The sequence below is a fragment of the Muntiacus reevesi genome, chromosome 6 (assembly GCF_963930625.1).
Source record: "Muntiacus reevesi chromosome 6, mMunRee1.1, whole genome shotgun sequence".
Taxonomy (NCBI): Eukaryota; Metazoa; Chordata; class Mammalia; order Artiodactyla; family Cervidae; genus Muntiacus; species Muntiacus reevesi.
The window spans coordinates 30,494,117-30,505,010 of record NC_089254.1 but is presented as its reverse complement, the minus strand read 5'-3'; positions in this window follow the sequence as shown (position 1 = coordinate 30,505,010).

Below are 10,894 nucleotides of genomic sequence, written 5' to 3'. Positions count from 1 at the left end.
CCAGCAAATGCTTAGCATTTTACTTCACTTAACTTTCCTCAACAACCTATGGAATAGGCACTGTTATTATGTCATGTTAGATATGAGCAGGGCTGATACACTTATAAGGTGGGACTTGAAAGTTATAATTGGAAAAACTACTATTGTTTCTCCACTTTCCATTCAAACCAGTTCTGTAGGGATGAAATCTAAGGCAAGTCCTATGACTTTTGTGGTCACTCTTAGAAAATAAAAAGCCTACTTTTCAGGTTTCTGAAATAGTCTTAGTCCAGTAATTAAAATGCCCAGTCCTACCTAATAGGTTGATTTCCAGCTTCCCACTTTGCGATCATTATAACACTAATTGATTCAGACAAGACTCATCAGTGGATGCTAAATATTCTCGGTGAAAATTTGATGAGGAGAAGGAGATTTATAGTGTCTCAAAATACCTCCCTTCACAATCATTATTCATTACAAATGGGAAAATTGTCACTTTATGGTGGAGAGATCTGGCTTATCCAAGCAGTCAAAGTTAACATGAATAATAATGGGACAAACTGACACCAAGCGCCTCTTGATGTGATGTACTAAGAAGAGCACAGCGTCAGTTTGTGAAACAGTCCTGCTAAGAATGCAAATTTTCAACTTAATCATGAGGAAACATCCAATAAACTCAAATTGGGGAACGTTATGCAAAATAAATGACCTATATAACTTTAAAAGTGTCAGAGGTCATGAAAGACAAAAACTGCTGAAGAACTGGCCAGATTAAAGAAGAATAGACACACAGGAGGGCTTCCCAGACAGCGCGATGGTAAAGAACCTGCCTTCCAGTGCAGGAGACACAAGAGACGTGGATTCAATCCCTGGGTCAGGAAGATCCCCTGGAGGAGGAAACGGCAATCCACTCCAGTATCCTTGCCTGGAAAATTCCATGGACAGAGGAGCCTGGTGGGTTATACAGTCCAGGGGGTTGCAAAGCGTTGGACACAACTGATAAACTGTGCACACATATACAAACACACATGTAATACATGAGAAACTAAATGTAATACATGAGAGGGGCCCACTTTGGGGGTAAGACCTCACAGGATACTGACAGTGACCATTCTCTTCAAATATTCTCTTCTAATTGCCAGCCTTCCCCTTGCGATAGGGTGTAGTTAGCAAAAGTTGGGGAATTTGCTTAACCTCCTTCTCTTCAACTCCTGATTTGGTGATCTTATCCATTATTTTGGAGTTGGGGATAGTTGGTAACATTTGGGGGGACTCATTTAAAATGGAGACAAGAAACTCTGTTTTTAAATACCAGTATATGAGGGACTTCCCTGGTGGTTCAGTGGTGAAGAATCTGCTTTCCAGTGCAGGGGATGTGGGTTTGATCCCTGGTCAGGGACCTAGGATCCCACATGCCACTGAGCAACTAAGCCCGTATGCTACAGCGAGACAGTCCATGTGCCGCAATGAAAGGTCCCGCGTGCCACAGCTAAAACCTGGCCCAGTCAAATAAATAGATTTTTAAAATAAAATACCACTGTATGAGGAAACTAAGACTCTAAAAGTTTAAGTAACTTGGCCTACGCCACAGATAATGAAAAAGAGAGTTGGGATTCAAAAATCAGTATCAAATTTGTGCTTATAAACTTTTACTTTGGTAGATTTGGCCTGTTGTATCTTTTTAGCTCCTGGTTAGGTCATTTAAGGAATTTATTCTGTATCTTAATAACTATTTATCAAGCACTTACTATATTGTGCCTTACATATATTGTCTCACTTTATCTTTTATAACTGAATCATGTAGCTATTATTGTGACTTACGAGTAACAAAACTGCACTTGTGCCACAACTAGAGAAAGCCCACATGCCTCAACCAAGACCCAGTGCAGTATAAAAAAAAGTGTTTAAAGAAAAAAAAGAGAAACAAGAGAACATAAGCAGCAATATTAAAATTGGCATATCTGGTAGCTGAGATTATGGGTAAATTTTATTTTTCTTTCTGCTAATCTGTATTTTCCAAAGTGTCTCAGTGCAGATGCATTACTTTTGTGATGGGAAAGGACAGTTTTCTTGTTGTTGCTGTTATTTTAACAAGGTTTCACAACATGAGTGAAAACTCTGGAGCAGGAGTCATGGTGAGAAGACTGAAAGGACACTCAAGGGCCTCTGGCCTGAACACTTAAGGAGCAAGACTTACATTCCAACTTGCAAATTAAGAACACTGACTTGTATTTCACTGCAAGATGGGTTTTAAAAAGTAGCTTTGGATTTGCTCAAAAGGTTTAAAAAAAAAAAAAAGGTTTTAAAAAAAAAAAGGTTTGGCTCAAAGTCCTAGATTTCTGCATCATTAAACAAAGAATAAATGACCAATTACTTTCTGCCAGACATTGTTCAGAAAGTACTTTGCATGTATTAAATCAACTAAACTTCAAAGTAACCCTAAGACATAAAGACAATTATTATTCCCATTTTACAGGTGAGAAAACTCCTTCGAGTCTTGATCAATCAAGTAACTTTCCCAGTGTCCTACAGCTAAAAAATAGTAGATCGTCAATTGAATCCAGACCTTTTATTTCTAGAGTCTGTGTTCTCAAGTTTTGCTTGAAATATAGTGATGGCAGAATTTAAACATATTAGTCATAAAACCATTTAATATTCCTGTACTCTACTTAGACTTTTAAAAAATCTATATGACATCCCAATGGACCAGCCCTGATTTTTTAAGCCAGGAAACTGACCAAAATGTCAAGAATAAAACCTGGCAGATTTAGAACAGAAAGCAGCATAGTTAATTTACACTGTTGTATTGGGTTTTGGTATATGGCAGGGAGATCCAGTATATATATAAATATATATATTCAGTTATATATGTATATTCTTTTTCATATTCCTCTCCTTTATGAGTAGCCATTATTCTTATTTCTATCTTCATATACATTAAAATGCTATAACACCATCATGTTAAAAATTGTAACACATATGATAAATTATTATAACAAAAAATGTGACAAATATTTTCATTTACCATATAAATAGTTGTCAGTTATACTGCCAATTTCATTACCTATGTTAAGGAACATAGGTCCCTAGAATATTCCTTAAGTTTCTCTTTCAAATTGTCAATGCTCAAATATTACAAAGAAAACCGAGACTGGAAGTATGCTAATCAGTTTGTTCAGATCTCTCTTCAGTTGAACTATGTCTTAATCTATCATGGACAGAAAGCATGTTCTGCGGAATTTAGTTTGATGGTTATTTGTACATGAATCTTATTTATGAAATGTATATAAGACCCTTGTTTCTTTGCTCTAATTTCTTTATATTTTATTGAATGATGTCTTTGTTAAATATCTTATGATTTAGAAAGTTGTTTTTTCTAAAATTAAAAACTTAACTATTTTCAAAAGTGAAACTTAGCTAAGTAAGGGATTTTTGTAACGCTTTTGCCAACATTAGTAATAACAATGAACAGTTTAAATCAAATCACTATGGCCAGTGCAAATTCAAAGTAAATTTCATTTTTCCTACAAAGGCCACAAATCACTCTTTGCTCAAAATCTATTATTTTGTTTAACTTTTCTAATGTACATTGTATCTTGTTTAAATTAAATGCAATTACTTCGACAAAATTTAGGAAGCATTTTCTTCATGTGGTCAGGAGTGATATTGTACATGATTCATTAAGATGTTCAAAGTTTGGACAGATTCAGAATGTTGTATGTAATATTTGATTTGTTCCAAAGACTATGACTGCTATTGACATGAGTAAGTCTAATAGATGTGAACAAAGTTCAGAAGTGGTTTCACGAATGTTCTGGATTTGGTGCTAAAATAAGGCATGTGCACTTTATTTTAGCAGGACATTTATCACAGGCTTTATCATGCATGGAGGGGCTCAGTAATAGATTTCTAGGGCCCCGTGATACATCTGTGAACAGAGGATTTACTAACAGATGGTTACTCAGTGCCTTGAGTTCGCATTGACCCATAGCACAGGCCTGGCACAGATGTTCTCAATGCACCTTGGTCAAAGTCCCAAGGACTGGCCTGAGGCAAGGGATTAGTCGGCACAAACTCAACAATCAGAATTCAAGGAGAAAGGACTCTGCCCCATATGTAATATGTGTTACATAATCAACTGGACAGAGAGTGTAGGGAAGATCTAGTCTCTCCAAGACCTAACAAGGGATCTTGAGCTCAGGAAGAGTGCTAAGTAGTGTGTGAACCTGAGGCTGAGGTCTCATGTTGAGGGCCTTGGAAACACCCCTGAAGAAGTTCTACCAGTAGGAGAGGTACACTGGCATCTGTGGCAGCCTAATCGTCCCTCTGCAGACAGGCCCAGTCCCTCAGAGTGAGCCCTCTGCTAACCTACCAAAGGAAGCAAAGAAACACGCTGCCAGGACCACCCAGATTTGGTTCTTAGCAGACTTGCCTTTGACAATCTTTTGAATCAAAGCTTAAAACTGAAAAATGTTTTATCAGTTTTTTACTTAAGCCAAAGGCCTGTGTTTTTTTTACATCAGGGGTGATGCTAATGGAATATTTCTTAATTTTCCACTCTGTTTTTTTTTTCTGGTAGTTCAAATGTCCATGTGTATAAAATTATTCAAAATGCATGAGAAATGCTGGGCTGGAGGAAGCACAAGCTGGAAATAAGATTGCCGGGAGTAATATCAATAACCTCAGATATGCAGGTGACACCACCCTTAGGGCAGAAAGTGAAGAACTAAAGGGCCTCTTGATGAAAGTGAAAGAGGAGAGTGAAAAAGTTGGCTTAAAGCTCAACATTCAAAAAACTAAGATCATGGCATCCAGTCCCATCACTTCATGGCAAATAGATGGGGAGACAGTGGAAACAGTGTCAGACTTTATTTTTCTGGGCTCCAAAATCACTGCAAATGGTCGTGACTGCAGCCATGAAATTTAAAGACGCTTACTCCTTGGAATGAAAGTTATGACCAACATAGACAGCATATTAAAAAGCAGAGACATTACTTTGTCAGTCAAAGATCTGTCTAGTCCAGGCTATGGTTTTTCTAGTGGTCATGTATGGATGTGAGTGTTGGACTATAAAGAAAGCTGAGTGCTGAAGAATCAATGCTTTTGAACTGTGGTGTTGGAGAAGACTGTTGAGAGTCCCTTGAACTGCAAGGAGATCCAACCAGTCCATCCTAAAGGAGATCAGTCCTGGGTGTTCATAGGAAGGACTGATGTTGAAGCTGAAACTCCAATACTTTGGCCACCTGATGCGAAGAGCTGACTCATTGGAAAAGACCCTAATGCTGGGAAAGATTGAGGGCAGGTGGAGAAGGGGATGACAGAGGATAAGATGGCTGGACGACATCACCGACTCAATGGACATGGGTTTGGGTGGACTCCAGGAGTTGGTGATGGACAGGGAGGCCTGGTGTGCTGCGGTTCATGGGGTCGCAAAGAGTCGGACACGACTGGGCGACTGAACTGACTGAAGTACTTCCAATCGCAAATACTTTCATTAGTCAAAGCTGACCTTGAAAACTGGTTGTGAGATGCTTGACATTATAACAAAACACATAGCCTTGAAATTTAAATACAAAATACAATTTCTATAAGTTTTAAATTTCAGTTGAAAGCATTTTGGTGTAAAATGATTTATTAAATTGGTGCTAAGTTAAAAGCGAAATGAAAAATTCATTTGAAACAGAAGAATGTGATTATCTAGGATCATTATCCAGGAGCATTGTTCAATGAACACTGAAAAGCCTGAGTGTTTTTCTTGCTCATCCAACCTGCTGATTTCATGTATAATTATCTATTTATTTGAATTGCCTTAGCTAGTCATTAAACTTTCATTAATAAAGAATATGAAATTGCACATATTCCATTTGACTTAAGCTATGAATCTGAAGAATAATTTTCTTCCTAGCTTCACTGCATGGATCAGTTATCAAATCTCCACTAAATAAAAAGCTGTTATCTCCTATTCAAGAATTTCATGTGAGTCATTCTCAACAGAAGTTTATTTGCCTTCATTGTTTCCAATTTTAAAAACTTTAAGCAGACTGACTCTTTCAAAGATTTTCTTTCCTTTGAAGCTTCTTTTTCTTTTTGAACTCCATTTCTGTATTGTCTACATTTATAATGACCTTGACTTATATTCTCAGTGATCCAGATTTTAAAATAATCTATAATATATTGACTTTACACAACTTAAAAGTATTTTCATTTTAAAAGAAAGCTAGGAGGGCTTCCCTGGTAGTCCAGTGGTTAGGAATCTGCCTGCCAGTACAGAGGACTCAGGTTCGACCCCTGGTTTGGGTGGATCCCACATGCTGCTGAGCAACTGGGCCCACGCACCACAACTACTGACCCTGCGTGCCCGCACTCAGCAACAAAAGAAGCCACCACAAAGGAAAGCCCATGCACCACAACTTGTGGGTAACCCCTGCTCACCACAACTAGAGAAAGCTCATGCACAGAAGAGAAGACCCAGGGCAGCCAAAAACTAATTAATTATTTGACAAAGTAAACTAGGAATTCCCTAGTGATCCAGTGATTTAGGGCTTAGTGCAGCAAGATATGTCAAAAAAGAAAAAAAACACACAAGAAAAAAGTAAACTAAAATACACGTAAAAGTAAAAATTAAAATAAAATTTTTGTACATTTTTCAAAAAAGTCTTTTTTCTTTTAAAATATTCAACATTATTACATTAAAAGACAATATATAAATTACAATTAATAGATAGAGGATATCAAAAGTGTTTAAATCTGAATTTTAAATTTAGTTTTCTAAAACTTTATACTTTTTGAAATACTTTTTATAAAAATAAAACTATTCGTAATTCTAGCATTTGGTGTCCATTTAGTTGCCAATGTAAAGAATCAGTTTTCCATTGTACACGTTATATCTAATTCACACATTTAGTAATAGGAATTGCTCACTATTGCAAATATTCTTCAGCTACTATATTTATCTGCTGCAAATACAGTACTGATTTATAAGGAACTACAAGTCGGAATATCAAGAGATATTCATACTGAAAAAGGTTAAACCAAAAAGGGTTAGAAGAAACTAGAGCCCAGGATGGGTACAAGCTCAGCACAGCTGGGAAAGGACCCTGCATTTTGCAAGAATCTGTTACATTGTAACATTTGAGAGGGGGCATCAATGAGTAATTAATTTATTTTCTCCCATGCATGTTCAGCTCCTCAGTTGCGTCTGACTCTGTGACTCCATGGACAGCGGCCCTCCAGGCTCCTCTGTTCACAGGATTTTCTGAGCAAGAATATTGGAGTGGGTTGCCATTTCCTCCTTTAGAGGATCTTCCCAACCCAGGGATCGAACCTGAGTTTCCTGTGTCTTCTGCACTGTGGGCAGATTCTTAACCGCTGGGCCACTGGGGAAGCTGGAACACCTTACAGACTCACAATCATCTAACCCAGTGCCACTTTTTATTTTATTTTATTGATTTATTTATTTTTGGCCTGGCCTCATGGCTCATGGGATCTTAGTCCATAAGATCTTAGTTTCTCAACCTGGGACTGAATGTGGACCCTCAGCAGTGAAAAAGCAGAGCCCTAACCACTGGACTGCCAGGGAATTTCCTCAGGGCCACGTTTTAAAGGATATAAGACAGGATTTCCCTGGTGCTCCAGTGGTTAAGAATCTGTCTGCCAATGCAGGGAACACAGGTCTGATCCCTAGCCCAGGAAGATCCCATATGCTGTAAGGCAACAAAGCCCGTATACCACAACTACTGAAGCCAGAGTGTCCTAGAGCCTGTGCTCCACAACGAGAGAAGCCACTGCAACAAAAGACCCAGAGCAGCCAAAAAATTATAAATATAAATGCAAATACAGAAAGAACATGGGAGAAGGTGTGGATGCATTTCCCTGGAACCTGAATATCATTAGTCACAAAAAAGGATATGTAGGTTACAGGTCCAAGCTCTGCCAGCCCTAAGTACCAAGTCAGTAACCAAGGTGCCCATATGTACTCTAAGAAATGTACTTTTTGTATATTTGAGATAATCAGAGACTTCTAAAGTGCAGAGTCCAGAGCAGAGGCCCCTCTTGCTCAGATCTAAGGTCCTGCCCTATGTTGCTTCCTATTCTTTACTACAAATGAAACCAAGATAAATGTTCTCATTTCTGTCTCCTTAAGGATCTGTAAAGAGTTTCTCAGGAGTCAAACTGGTGGGTTATAAAGTATAACACATTCTTAATTTCACTGAGTACTGCTCTCTGGAGTAGCTATACTAGTTTACAGTCTTGCCTGTAACAGATAAAGATTTTCTCCATTTTTCTATTCAAGTATATAGTTTTCCAAAACTGAAATGGTATTGTTCTATACCTATTGCTTCACAGTCGGAAATTTTCTATAGTCTAATTTGGTATTAAGTCATTGGCTGGATCCTTCAGGCAAGATTGTCTAACCAGTAACCACTGAATTGTACAAGCATTGGAGCCATATTCCTGCATCCTTCATTAGGTAAACATATTTGTTTATCCAAAACACAAACTTCGCCAAACTACCAAGACTGCTCCAGGTATTGGGTTGGGGGTCAGCGGGGGGTGGGGTTTGGGGAGGGGCAGGGGGGAGGGATGAGGGATGGAACCCCAAAATAAATAATAGGCATAATCCCCTACACTCAAAGACCCTGGAGTCTGGAAGATGTTAATGAAACACTTATTCCAAAGCCTTGCAGAAGTCAGGAGTACTGTCATTTTCATTTCTTATTTTACAAATTAATTAGCCTTGTCAAAAGAAAGGAAATAGGTTAACCTGAAAATACCTGTCTCTAACAAACCCCCACTTCTATGATGTGTTTACTTTGTAAAAGCACCTAAGTAATACTTGACATAATCCTTTCTTGAATCTTGCCCAGGATCAAATCAGGTATGGGTTCTTCACCCTCTCCTTTTGGAAAATTGTCTCCATTTTTGTCAATATCTGACCTTGATTTCATTCTCCTTGATTTTCAAAATAACATTTGTTCAACCCCATTCATTCTGGGCTGTCTGAGCATGCTGGATGAACATAATTCATATAGTCTAGTATTTGTTGCTCAGTCGTGTCCAGCTCTTTGCAACCCCATGAACTGTAGCCCACCAGTCTCCTTGGTCCATGGAATTCTCTAGGCAAGAGTACTGGAGTGGGTTGCCATCCCCTTCTCCAGGGGATCTTCCCAAGCCAGGGATCAAACCCTGGTCTACCGCATTACAGTCAGATTCTTTACTGCCTGCATCAGGGAAGCCTCATGAAGTCTAGATGATCAAAATTATTTAGACCTCTGCACAACTTAGATACTCACATTTCTTACCCATCCTGGGCTCTAGTTTCTTCTAACCCTCTTTGGTTTAACCTTTTTCAGTATGAAGAGCATCCTCCTTGGCATAGAGTTTTGCCTACTCTGTCACATGTTCACATTACACAGTTGGCCCCAAGCCAACCAAAGCTAACTCTTTATCCTTTTTGCTCTAAATATGATTTATAAAGCTCTTTTGTCCTTAGTAGATTCATAATTCTCAACTCATATTGGGCTTCAGTGTACCTGATATCAATTTTTACAGATTTAGGACATTCTCTATGCTCATCCTTAATCATATTTCCTTATTTACATCATGTGCACATTTTTGACTAAACTCTGAACTAAAAACACCTCAGGCTATCAGACTGGCTTATTCAGACACCTTCCTCTTCGCCTCTTCCTTATTTGTGTTCAGTTACTTCAGTCGTGTCTGACTCTTGCGACCATGAGCTGTAGACTGCCAGGCTCCTCTGTCCATGCAATTTTCTGGGCAGTAATACTGGAGTGGGTTGTCATTTTCCTCCTCCATGGAACCTTCCTGACCCAGGGATCAAACCTGCGTCTCCTGCATTGGCAAGTGGATTCTTAACCAATGAGCCACAGGGGAAGCCCCTTTTCCTCTTCATTAGCATCATCTAAAATTATCAGAATTGAATATTTGAGGGCAACTCAATCCTCTTGATCAAGGTACATCCAGCAGAACACAAGCCAAATAAATGTTTAGTGAATGATAATAAATGAATGAAAATCTTGTTCCATAGATTTATGCTTATCTTTCTTTGAACCTTTTATAATCTAAAAGTTTTGCAATTTTCAAGATAGAGCTAGATAGTCCTATTGTTATAAAAATTTACAGCTTATTAGAATCTTTTTTCCCTACATTAATGTCCCTTTTACTTCAGTCGATTTCTATTTTTAAAGCACTTGCATATTTCTGAGTTTGTAATTAGTGAAGATGTTAACTCAGTGCTATGGCAGCTGCTCAGAAAAACCCTCTTGGGCCTGACACTCATCACACCTACGTGTAATGATTTTCTTTTTTCTTTTTGGCTGCACCACGCAATTTGTGGAATTTTAGTTTAGACCAGTGATCAAACCCAGGCCCACGGCAGTGAGAGTTTGGAGTCCTAACCCCTGGACCACGAGGAATTCCCTGCAATGATTTTCTTTTTCATGGGCAGCAGGGTGACTAACAGCCAGTGATGACCTGTGCCCTTTCCAAACTGAAAAATTGCTATTCTGTATTGTGAAAGAATCTGAAGCATCTTTAACCCCCTTGCTTATACATCCCCTTGAGTAAGAAATTTTATTTGCTCCCATTCTTGATATCATTGCCTGTAAAAATACTTTGACAGAATCCATGTTCTGTGTATCCTAAATAAGATGAAGAAAATTATGTGATAGAAAGTTACCATGAACTTAAAATTCTACCCTTGGGAAAGTTACACAAGGAAGACAAACTCCTCTCCCCACTCCCTTCAACTTTGGCTGTTAATAGCTCAGCTGTTCCCATAGATACCCAGGCTGTGGGCTGTGGGCTGTGGGCTGCAGGCAAAACCCATCAGGGGCCACTTACAGCCAGTTCCAGACCCAGAGCCTTGGAAACTAGGAAAGAACTCTGTCTT